Source organism: Dromiciops gliroides, chromosome 3 (assembly GCF_019393635.1).
Source record: "Dromiciops gliroides isolate mDroGli1 chromosome 3, mDroGli1.pri, whole genome shotgun sequence".
In the NCBI taxonomy this organism is placed as follows: Eukaryota; Metazoa; Chordata; class Mammalia; order Microbiotheria; family Microbiotheriidae; genus Dromiciops; species Dromiciops gliroides.
This window is the reverse complement of record NC_057863.1, coordinates 203027634-203039151: the sequence shown is the minus strand read 5'-3', so window position 1 is coordinate 203039151 and position 11518 is coordinate 203027634. Positions and strand designations below refer to the sequence as shown.

General features: G+C 37.6%; 1 pseudogene; it reads right to left on the bottom strand.

Annotated features, from left to right (window-relative positions):
* Positions 1 to 9553: 9553 nt before the first annotated feature.
* On the bottom strand, positions 9554 to 10329 carry LOC122747342 (annotated as a pseudogene).
* Positions 10330 to 11518: the final 1189 nt, after the last annotated feature.

Below are 11518 nucleotides of genomic sequence, written 5' to 3'. Positions count from 1 at the left end.
TTATGCCTTTGTACAGGCTGCCCATAGGCCTCGAACACATTCTTTTCTCATCTCAGCTACTAGATTCCCTAGGTTATGTCTCCTTCCATGATCCACTCTTTCCTTACTCCCTTATTTGTGACATTTCCTTTCTTAAAATATTTTGTATATAGAACACCTCATCTGAAGGTAAACTCTTGACGGAAGAGGCTAGACAGTGTCTTCAACATAATAGACACATATATTCAGAGATTGAAGGGACCTTACAGGTCATAATTTCTTGTGAGGCAGCAGAAGCCCATAGAGTTTAAGTGGCCTCACTTGTTCTCATAATAATAGGAAGCTCCTTTCCATGACCATAGCAAACCCATTTTTCCATAGATAGTAATGAATGAATATGGAGAAAAAATGCTTAGTCATTGATAAAATTTCTGATACAACTCTAATAATGACTAGCATTTATATAATACTTATAATGTGTCAGCTACTTTGATAAGCACCTTGCAAATATTATTTCATTTTGATCCTCATAACAACCATGGGAGATAGGTGCTATTGTTATATTTATTTTACAGATAAGTTAACTGAGGCAATTAGAGATTAAGTGATTTGCCCAAAATCATATAGCTAAGTGTCTAAAGCTGGATTTCAACTTGGGTCTTCCTGACTCTAGGCCCAGTGCTCCATCTACTGCACCATCTTAAGTCAATTGGTATTTTGCCTTTAAAGCCTTAAAGCTGGTCTATGTGCAGCATATAGGTTAACATTCACTCCTGGCCTTTTCTTAAGTACTTCATATATTAGGGAGTTCTGTATTTATATTGTGGAGCAGGAGACAATTGCCTACAGCTCAAATAGGCATTAACACAATAATATAATACTTCATCAAAAAAGTAAAGATTTTACTGGGATAAATGAAAATTGGTTAAGAACATAAGAATTAGGCAGCATGCTATAGTGGAATGATATGATATGGTTCTGAAAGATAAAAGACTCAGGTATAAATTCTGTCTCTGTGTGACCTTGGGTAAATCATTTAACCTCCTTCTGCCTCATTTTCCTCATCTAGAAAAGGAGGTTGGATTAGATGGCTTCTAAGGTCCTTTTCATCTTTTTTATGTATGTTCTTATGAACATTATACTTTAAAGAGGAAATGAGAAATTTGAGAGTATTTGATTTATAGGAGAAAAGATGACTATGTTGGGATAATGAGCAAAAATGATCATCTTTAAGATAAATCAGTGATGTAGAAGTTATATCCATACCTAGAAGATACCAGAGAGAACATGATCACACAGCCAATTTGTAAAATAGTAGAGGATGCCAACTAGCAAAGAAAATGCAGGCTAGTTTCTTGTGAGACATTTATAGATTTGGCATTTGAAGGAAAAGAAACAGATGTGAGATGTATATGTGCATATATATGCATATTCTATATTTACATTACATATAGAAAGGGAAAGTTGGTGGGTTTTTTTTTTCTCTCAATTTGCCCTACTTGGTGTGCTCCTTTGTAATTGAGGGGGAAAAATCAGTTGAGTCCACAGGTCTTGTTGGTTATATAACTGGTTAGAAGGTCACACTCAAAGAGCCATCAATTGATCACTGTCAGGACTTGTTCCAGTCTGATGCTTAACATTTTCAACAACCTTGATTATTGAACAACAACAACAACAACAACAAAACCAGTTGTTAAGTTTAAAAACGAATTTAATCAGGGTAGGTGTCTAGTGGCAAGTACCTTAGAGAATGGCATTAAACTTTTTGTAAGTTGGGGAAATCCCCTTTCAATTTTAATATTTGTAATATATATGGAAAAGAAAATTAAATTGGTTTTGTATTTTAAAAATCTAAATTCAGGAAGCCAATGCACTAGTAAATGTCTGGTATGGGGAGTTAGGAACTCTGGGTTCTTGTCTATTTTTTTTTTCTATATGACCAGAGCCAAGACAAATCCTCATGATCTCCAACAGAATCTATTTTCCCTGTCTCATTTTCTTTCTGTGTGTAATATACCAGACTGCCCCATTCTACACTTTAGTTCTCAATAATGAGGTACATATAAAATAAAAATTGCTATGGTCAATCATACTTGTATCTTGTAACAATTTACCATGCTAACTGAATAGAAATCCTAAGAAACTCTAAAAATAGGTAAGCCTTGGACTTAATATGAACTCTCCCCAACACGAACAGGATGAGGACTGAGATTATCACTGTTTGGTATCAGTTTTCTTGAACAGTTAGTTTAACTACCATTGGTTCATTCAGACCTTTCTCTTGATCTTGGTTTCTTGATCCCTATCCACAGTAGGTAGAGGGGCAGTGTCAAGCCCTAATGGCTACTTAAAGGCTAGTCATGCTTGACTTTACTTGCATCAGTATCTTTCTTGTGTTCTCTTGAAACTCATGAGCCCCATTCACTCCTACAATGCTGCTCATATTCCTCCTCTCCTGAGATTTCTTCTCAAGTACAAGGGGAAGGCATTAGCATCTCTTTAAGGCAGAGTCACACATTTTCTATGACTCCTAGAGGCTTGAGTAGCCAGGTGTGAGATTTTTATATTTGTCTACAAATGTGATGATCTCCAGTAATATTCTATGTGCTCATTATTGGTTGGACCCTTGTTCTTGCTCAGCTATTTTGAAAAAAAACAAAACAATAAGCACCTCAATCTGGCATTCTAGATTCAAGAATTCCAAATCTAGTTCTGTCTTCTCAACCCACTTGGAACATAGAGAACATGTATCAGTAGCTAAATGAAATGCTACGAGTTGTAAAATATGAAAGTATTTATTTGGGAAAAGGAATGCTGAAGATAAACTTAATAATCATGCTCAAACATAGAGAAAAATGTATATGCCTTTTCTTCACTATACTACTGAATATCAAAATATGGTATAAGACTTTTTTTAAAAGGGTGTAGCTTGGTATATTTGGGGTAGATTTAAAAAAACAAACAAACCAGGAAGGTAGAACCTCTGTCAGTCATTCTGACTTGAATAATATATTAATAATTTATGTATTGTGCTGTCTGAAGGACAGTATAGACAGAATGACAAGGCCTCCTCCAAGTATATGATTTATTAATTGTCTTAAACACTGCCATATGGAAAAGGGACAAAATTTGTTCTCTTTTTCCCCAGTGCAGAGAACTAGCACCGGCATGTCATTTAGTGGAGGCATATTTGAGCTCAGTAAAAGAAAGGACTTTATAACAACTAGAGGCATCTAAAAGTAGAATGAGCTGACTCTTGAGGTAGTGATTTCCTGTCACTGAAGGTATTCAAGCAGAAGCTTCATGACCACGAATCAGGGATATTGTCGAAGGGATTAATTCATGTAGGGAATGAACTAGACGACCTCTATCATCTCTTCCTACTCTAGAATGATTTCTATTACATGATTCAATGAACTCATTAAGCAAAGTAGAAAACTATGTCATTTTAAACAATACTTTAAAAATTCTAGCTTATAAATTTTATTTATAATACTTTGATTATGCATACTATATTGATTATATACATATTCATTTTCTTGATACTTAAATGCAACAAGTATTTATAAAGCTTGCTCTACTTAACGTATCTGAAACTTAAACTTAAAGTTGTTTTTTTTTCTTGTGACACTGGATAACTTCATTTCTTATTCTGGATTTTTTTTTTGGAATCCAGAAACTACAAGAATATCTTCCACATAATTTGAATGTAAATATACTTTAGACTCTAACCTTGATCCAGCTCTGATTAGTGAGTTTTCACTCTAATTTGCTCAGATGCAGGCCTTGACTGCATTTTCTAGCCACCTACATGCCACATGCTGGCTGATTTATATTTCATCTTTCCTCATAAGGATATAACTTCCTCGAGGGTGGGACTGTCTTGCTTGCCTGAATTTTTATTCCCAGTGCTTAGCTAAGTATGGCACTGTAAGCACTTAAATGTTCTATCAGTCTCCTTTCTCTGATCTATCTCCTATCTATCATCTAACAGGTATCTATCATAAAAGATACTCTTTCAAATTTTACTAATCCATATTAGTTCATATTATTATTATTAGTTCACATATTATTTTCATAGTTTTTCCACATTCCTATTATCTATAATGTAGTTACAGACATTCATATATAAGGAAGAACTTCCTAACCACGGAGCTTCCCCAAAGTAGACTGAGCTACCTTTGAAACATCCTTAGAGGTCTGTAAGTAGAACATGGAGAGTTACTTGTTAGGAAGATAGCTGGAGATATTCTTTTTCAAGGGTACAGGTTGAATTAGATGACCTATAGGGTCTTTTCCAGTTTGGGAATTCTGTTATTTCCACCATATCCTGTTACCTTCGTTTTCTTCTTTAATTGTGTTATTTCAAACCAATATGTAGTGTGACAGCCTGAATCAGTCCAAACTAAGCCTTAAGCCATTACTCTGGTGAGAATTTATTATATTATTTTTCTCTCCATAACCTTTTTCCCCCTATCTGGGATAGTACTTCAGTGTAATTATGATCATGTTGAACACATTCCCTCCACTGATGTATAGCGTGATTCATCCATATCCTCACATAAGTTTGCCTTAGGATTTCTACCCAACATTCTTACTTTCTCTTGATATCATAGCAATCCCAGTAGCATACATAAGTTTCTTATAACAAGGCCCTTATTACTTTTTTACTATACTTTTCTTTGATATTATTGTTTATATTGCCAGGGTAGCAATAAACAACTTACAGTTATTTATGACCATCTGAGTCATAATAATACCACCTGTGATGAATTTGAATTTGATCTTGATTCTATTATTTATTAACTTGGATAAATTTGTGTTACTATTGTTCAGTATTAAAGCTCTAGAACTCAAAATAGTCTGATTTTGATTACTCAGTATAATAAAGGATGTCATGCCACAAATCATTCTAAGTAGCAGATGACCTAAATAATTCATATTTTATTTTGGAACACATTTTTTACTTGCATTTAAATATGGTTGTGGCTAATGTGCACAGACTATATAGCACCACCAATAAATGATTGGAATCTCATTCTGAAGAACTATTTCAGAGGATGGATATATATGCATATATATGTACACACATACATACAAGCATATGTGTATACACACATACAAATTTTGTTTAGTCATATATGTGTGTTACAAATGCACACACACGTGTGTATATATACATTATTGAAGTTTCTGCCCCAGCCCCTGTTATGTGTAATCCACAAAATGATTCACTTATAAATGTTTGAGATTATCAAATTATCCAATTCTACTATGAACTCTATCTAAAAGAAAACATTTGCAGCTTGACCACAAAGTAAAATTAAAGACCTGAAAGGGTAGCATTTGAATTTTCCTTAAAAATAGTCTATCTTCATAATAGCAAAAATATTGAATTATTGCATAACACTCTGATTTAACATGAGGATGCTTTCTCTCCATCTCTATACCCCTATGAAGGCCACGATATAAATATGTTTTTTAGTCTCTGTTTCTCCTGCTGAAAGATTTGCACTTGTGTATTAGTTGGCAGTGTTTAATCTGGTCTATTGCACATCATAATTTCATAGTACATAAAGCCACCAAATGAACTAAATAAGAGCTAACAAGACTAAATTTGCCAGTGGAAGGTGTCTTGACTTTTTCAAGCCACTAAGGTTCCATTTAGTGGAGTAAAGTGGTCATTTTCTCAGTGGTATTCTGGTAATCTGAAAGAGATTAATGTTGCTTCCAGAGGTAGGTAACAAAAAACTCAGGAATAGCTTAACATCCTGAAAGCATCTGTCTAGCTGAATGTTTGGTAAAGTTTCAGGGTTTTCTACACAAATATGCATCAGTGAGATATCCTAGAGAATAATTAAATTTAAGCTTTTGGAGAAACTACCTCTGTGAATCTGTTTAGAACTCATGATCTCATAAAATACATTTTAACATAATTTCTGAAGTATGTTCCAGAACAAGTTAATTGACATGGTGCCTGAGATGAAATGTTTCTCATTCCAATAATCACAAAGAACAGAACAGAAACAAAGAGCATTATTAAGGTCCTTATAGCCATGAGCTTCCATGCTGCATTGGTCATTGGTGGCTGTTGTACTTCTAGTAGAAGAAATAGGGAGACCAACCTCAAAAAAAAATGAATGAATAATGAAGATAAAATATTTATTGGAATGGATTAACTGAATTCCAATTACCTGGAAATTTTGTATTTACTATAAATTGAGTCTTCCTAATTCAGACGAAGTAATGAATAGATGGATAGATAGACGAATGAATGAAAAAGCCTTTCTTGAGCAGTTATTTTGCACCAAGAACTGTGCTTAGAGATGAGGATACAATTTCAAAAAATATGTAGTTCATTTTTTATTTTTTTAAATTTTTTTTTGGTGAGGCAATTAGGGTTAAGTGACTTGCCCAGGGTCACACAGCTAGTGTTAAATGTCTGAGGCCAGATTTGAATTCAGGTCCTCCTGAATCCAGGGCCAGTGCTCTAGCCACTGCGCCACCTAGCTGCCCCAATGTAGTTCATTTAATCAGAGAACATATAGTCTAATTGGGAGAGACTCCATCTAAGCGGGATTGGTAGCTAGGGAAGTGTTTTGGTCTGGGAAGTCATAGACTTGGTGAAGGGGCCCATTAGAGACTTGGTTTACATGTTCTTTCCAGGAGCAATGACAATGTTGATGTCTTGATGATTTTATAAGCAAGATGCAGAAGGGGGTTAGGGCTATGGAAGAGGTAGGCACATGGCAGCATATAAGGAATGTGAACATGATTAGAGGTCTAGGGCACTTAGATAACTTGAGTTTTCACCAGTAAGGACAGCATAATGCTAGGATGGAACTTCCAACACTGAGTGGCTTAACTCCTCTGAGTCAAGGTTTTTCTATATTAGATTATAAGGGCATAGCAGCAGCAGCAAGGTGGCATGCCAGGAAGATGTAAAAACAGAGTAAAACATGATTGGAGTTCTAAGACCAACTAGATGTTGCTGGTTCCAAATAGAGTGATTTAACTATTCTAGGATTTGGTCCCTATAGCTCTGGAGAATGCAACAATAACAACAATGGCAGCACAACGAAATGACCACAAGTGTGGTAAGAACAATATCTTACCTCCTACCCCTACCCTCATGCAAGTTAGGCTACTTGTTTCCTTTCTTTCTTTTTAAAATAGTGTTTTATTTTTTCCAATTACATGAAAAGATAGTTTTCAACATTTATTTTTGTAATATTTTGAGTTCCAATTTTTTTCCTTTCTCCCCCTCCTGAAGCCAGCAAGCAATCTGATATAGGTTACACATTTTACAATCATGTTACACATATTTCCACATTAGTAATGTAAAGGAGCAATCAGAAAAAAAGGTAAAAACCACAAGAAAGAAGAAACCAACAAAACCTCCAACAACAACAAAAGTGAAAACAGGATGCTTCAGTCTGCATTCAGATTCATTCCATAGGCTATTTGTTTCTAAAAAAGGTATTGGGACCAGCCTTGAAACTTGGTTGACTCAAAAGGTTAAAGACTTAGGCTGTCGACATTGCTTCCTGGTTGTGAATGTTGTTATTATTGAGTTCTGTCCAAATCTCTCTGACCCCATTTAGGGTTTTCTTGACAAAGATACGGGAATGGTTTACTATTTCCTTCTCTAGCTCATTTTATGAATGAGGAAACCTAGGTACATAGGGTTAAATTTTTTACCTAGCGTCACACAGCTAGTAAGTATCAAAGACCATATTTGAATTGGCAAGATGAGCCTTCCTGACTAGGCCTTGCACTCTATCCACTGTAGGTATAAAACAAGGAAATCCAGGGTCTCTTTCCTGAATGGTAGAAAACAATGTGGAATTTAGGCAAGGTAGCCCAGTTGAATCAACTAAATGTGTCCTCAATTCCCATTCTTCTTTTGCTATGGCTAAGTAAATCTCTTTTTGTCAATTGTTCAGTGATCTATGGGTATCTCCTTTTGTTCCACTATTGAACAGAAACTACCAGGACACTAACCTGAGTCTGACCCAGCTAACGACAACATCCCATTCAATTGTTCTCATCCTGTGTAATTCTTGTTGATGTCCCCTATAGAGGACTTAAGTAGCAATGGAAGGTCTTCCTTCTATTTCTGTTTCTTCTCATTGCTTTTGATAGGGTTTCCAATACAATATTGAATAATATTGGTGACAGTGGGAATCCTTGTTTCACATCTAATTTTATTGGGAACTCTTCTAACTTATCTCCATTACAAATAATGCTGACTGACAGTTTTAGGTAAATACTATTTTTTAGCAATTTAAGGAAAAATACATTTATACCTATACTTTCAAGTGTTTTTTAATAGGAATGAGTTTTGCTGCCTTCTAGGATTTACATGTTGTGAATATCAGTGCAACATTCTGGCTTTCCACCTATGAGTCCTTTATCTCACTACATTATTGGCCTATATTCTTGTCCATCCTTGTTGATATATTATATCTGTAACTTCAGGCAAGTCATTTAATCGCTCTGGACTACAGGTTCCGTATGGTATTGGACTAGATTGCCTCCAATGCCCCTTCCAATTCTGAATTTATGATCTTATGATCTGCAATATTATATAGCCTATATATTCCATTGAGTTACCTATAATTTTTATCTTCCTAAATCATGAATGAAATTCCATGATCACAGCCATAAAGCATACCTGAAAGAATATCAGTATTTTTTAAAAAGGGCTTTTGCAAGAAGGAGCAGCTTGGCACCATTAAATTTGCTGTACAATTTCCTAAATGTCTCCCAGTCCACACTGCTTTATCTCAGTTCTATAGTCAGTTCTTTATCTTGTTGTCTATCTACATTTCATAATCGAGGCATATCAGCTGATGGACTGGCACAATGAATTGCCTGATAATCTTGGTATTATGCATACAACACCCCCTCAGGGCTCACTCACCCAACTCATACCTTCACTGGCAGGTTGAATCCTGGAGGAGTGGCTGTCCAGGATCCTAGTGGTGATGATATCATTGGTGGCTATCCTCCCAAATGCTAGCTCACAAGCACCCACAGGTATGCTTCTCCTTAATCAGCCAACAATACTTAGTTCTTTAGCAAAAAATTTTACTGAAATGTCAATACACACATAGTAATAACAAAGAAAGCAGTTCCCCCAAACATCAGAGGTATATCCTATCATAAACAGGCCTGGGTAGATTAAGCAGGACACTTTAGCTGTGCTAGTACCTCACCAGGCTCTGTTCTTGTTGGATTGATCACTGACTATCCTTGGAAACTGCAGTGCTCTCCTCCCATCCCTTTCGCTCCCACACACGAATTCAGCCACTGGACAGGCTCTGTGGGGTGAAAGGGATGAGAGGAGAACACTAAAGTTTCCAAGGATAGGCTTTGGTTGGAGGAGCCACAGCAGGAGAGCCTCCCTTACTAGCTCCCTCCTGCCCTGGCTGAGGGAGGCCCCAGGGTTGCAGGGCCCACCCACACTCATGTTCCTGGAGAGGAAACTGAGGCCCAGTGCGAGGCAGGGAAAGGCTGGCTTCTTTGAAAAGGAAGCCCGGGAGGGTGCGGAATGGGGGGGGATATCCTGTCACATGGGGGACACCTTGTGCCCATAGCCCAGCTCGGTGCCTGGGTCGGGGCAGTTCTACGCTGGTGGTACAGAAGGAAGTGTGGAAGGCCAGGAAGATAGCAGCAGCTCCCCCCTCATCCAGCCTGCCCATCTGTCCCAGGGCCTGTTCCCATGCTCTCATTGTGACAGAGGGATAGGGGGTCAGGGTGGCCAGCTCCTCCCACAAAGGGGCCCAGATGTTTCCTGGGGAGATGCAGTTAACTCAGACACCATACTGACTCATCCACGGACAAGGCCTTGGTCAGGGTAGTCACAGTCCCCTTGGTAGCCGAGTAAGATGCAGCCTTTCTCTGCCCTACGGCCCCGATGACCAGGCTGTAGATTTTAATAGTGCTGCCACTGCTCTGCCTAAGGAAGGGAAGGGCACACTTGGACACCATGTACAAGGTGATGAGGGTCAGCTCCAGCAGCTCTCTAAAGGCCTGGGAGGATGTCTAGGAGATGGCGTCCAGCATCACCACACAGTCCAGGTGGCTGAAATATTGAAGGGTCTCAGAGATCAGGGCCTCCACTTTCCTTTCGCTGGTCACATCACATCGGATAAAGACAGCCGCTGCTAGTGACTAGACTAAACACAATTTCTTTTCAAGAGCTTGGCTACCTGACTTATCCTTATCACAGACAATCACTTTAGCACCTTTGTCCATGAAGGCACGCAAATGCCAGCTCCTATACCCCAAGCACTGCTGGTCACCAAGACCATCCCATCCCTTGCTGCAAGGACCCAAAGCCATCTCCAATCCCAGGGACCAGTGGCCTCATGTAGACGATTGGACTCACTTTGGTGTCTGCACCTTTGCCCCCCGACCACAGGGGTTAGACCCTGATCCACAGTTTCTTTATTTCTAATTAGGTGTTGACAGTTCCCACCCTCTTCTAGAGTGGGGGATGTTTTCAATGTCTGTCTGAATGTATACTTTTGCATACTTTTCAGATTTCTTAATCTTGTTAGGGCATATAATTGCTTACATGCATTTTTTCGTAGGTACCCCCCAATATGGATAGTCCTTGGAAAAGTAATCAAAAAAACAATTGATGAAAAAGTCATATCAATTGGCTTGTCCTATACCCTGAGGTTTTGTTCAGTGTCTAATCAAATGTGTAGTTTCCACCTCTTAGAATTTAAGTCCTTAAGGAAAGGTACTCACACTTTTGTATTTTTACACTAGTAGTAAGCCCAGTGATAGGCACATAGGAGATAGAGAATGGACCTGTGATTTCACTACTCCTAGTTGAGAAAACTCCCACAACCAATTCAGTTAGTACTTTTTTCTACAATTCATTGTTGCAGAAAACTCTAGAGAGTTGCCTAGAACAGAGTTTCTCAATTTTTTCCCACTCAAACCCCATTTTGTTTGAGAAATTTTTATGGGACCCTGGGTATATAAGTACACAAAATGGATATACATAACCTTTTACTGTTGCAAAATTTTTGTGACCCCCTCACATTCAGTTATGCAAGCCTGACCCACAGTTTTAAGAAGCTAGGGTCTAGAACATTGAGAGGCTAAGAGATTTGCCTAAAGTCACATAACCAGTATTTATCAGGGACTAGACTTGAACCCTTCACCAAGAGAACAACTGTCCCAGTAACCACACTCACTGCTTCTCTTCTGCCTTATACATTCTTTTTCAAGCATTCATTCATTTATATATCTTCTTCTTTCCTGACTTGTGTGACAATGATAATCTTAGTACTGCTAAACAAATTTATTTCTTTTGTTGCATCTATCAAAGATTCTTGGATGAACTAAACATATATGCATGCAATATGCCTTGTTAAAGAATAACATTTAAGGATAAGGGTTGTTCTACTTCAGGGAATATTAACCTTGTCTGTATCATAGACCCCTTTTGTAGTCTGATAAAGCCAATGGACTCCTCAGAATATCAACTAACATTTAATATAGTTATCAGTATATT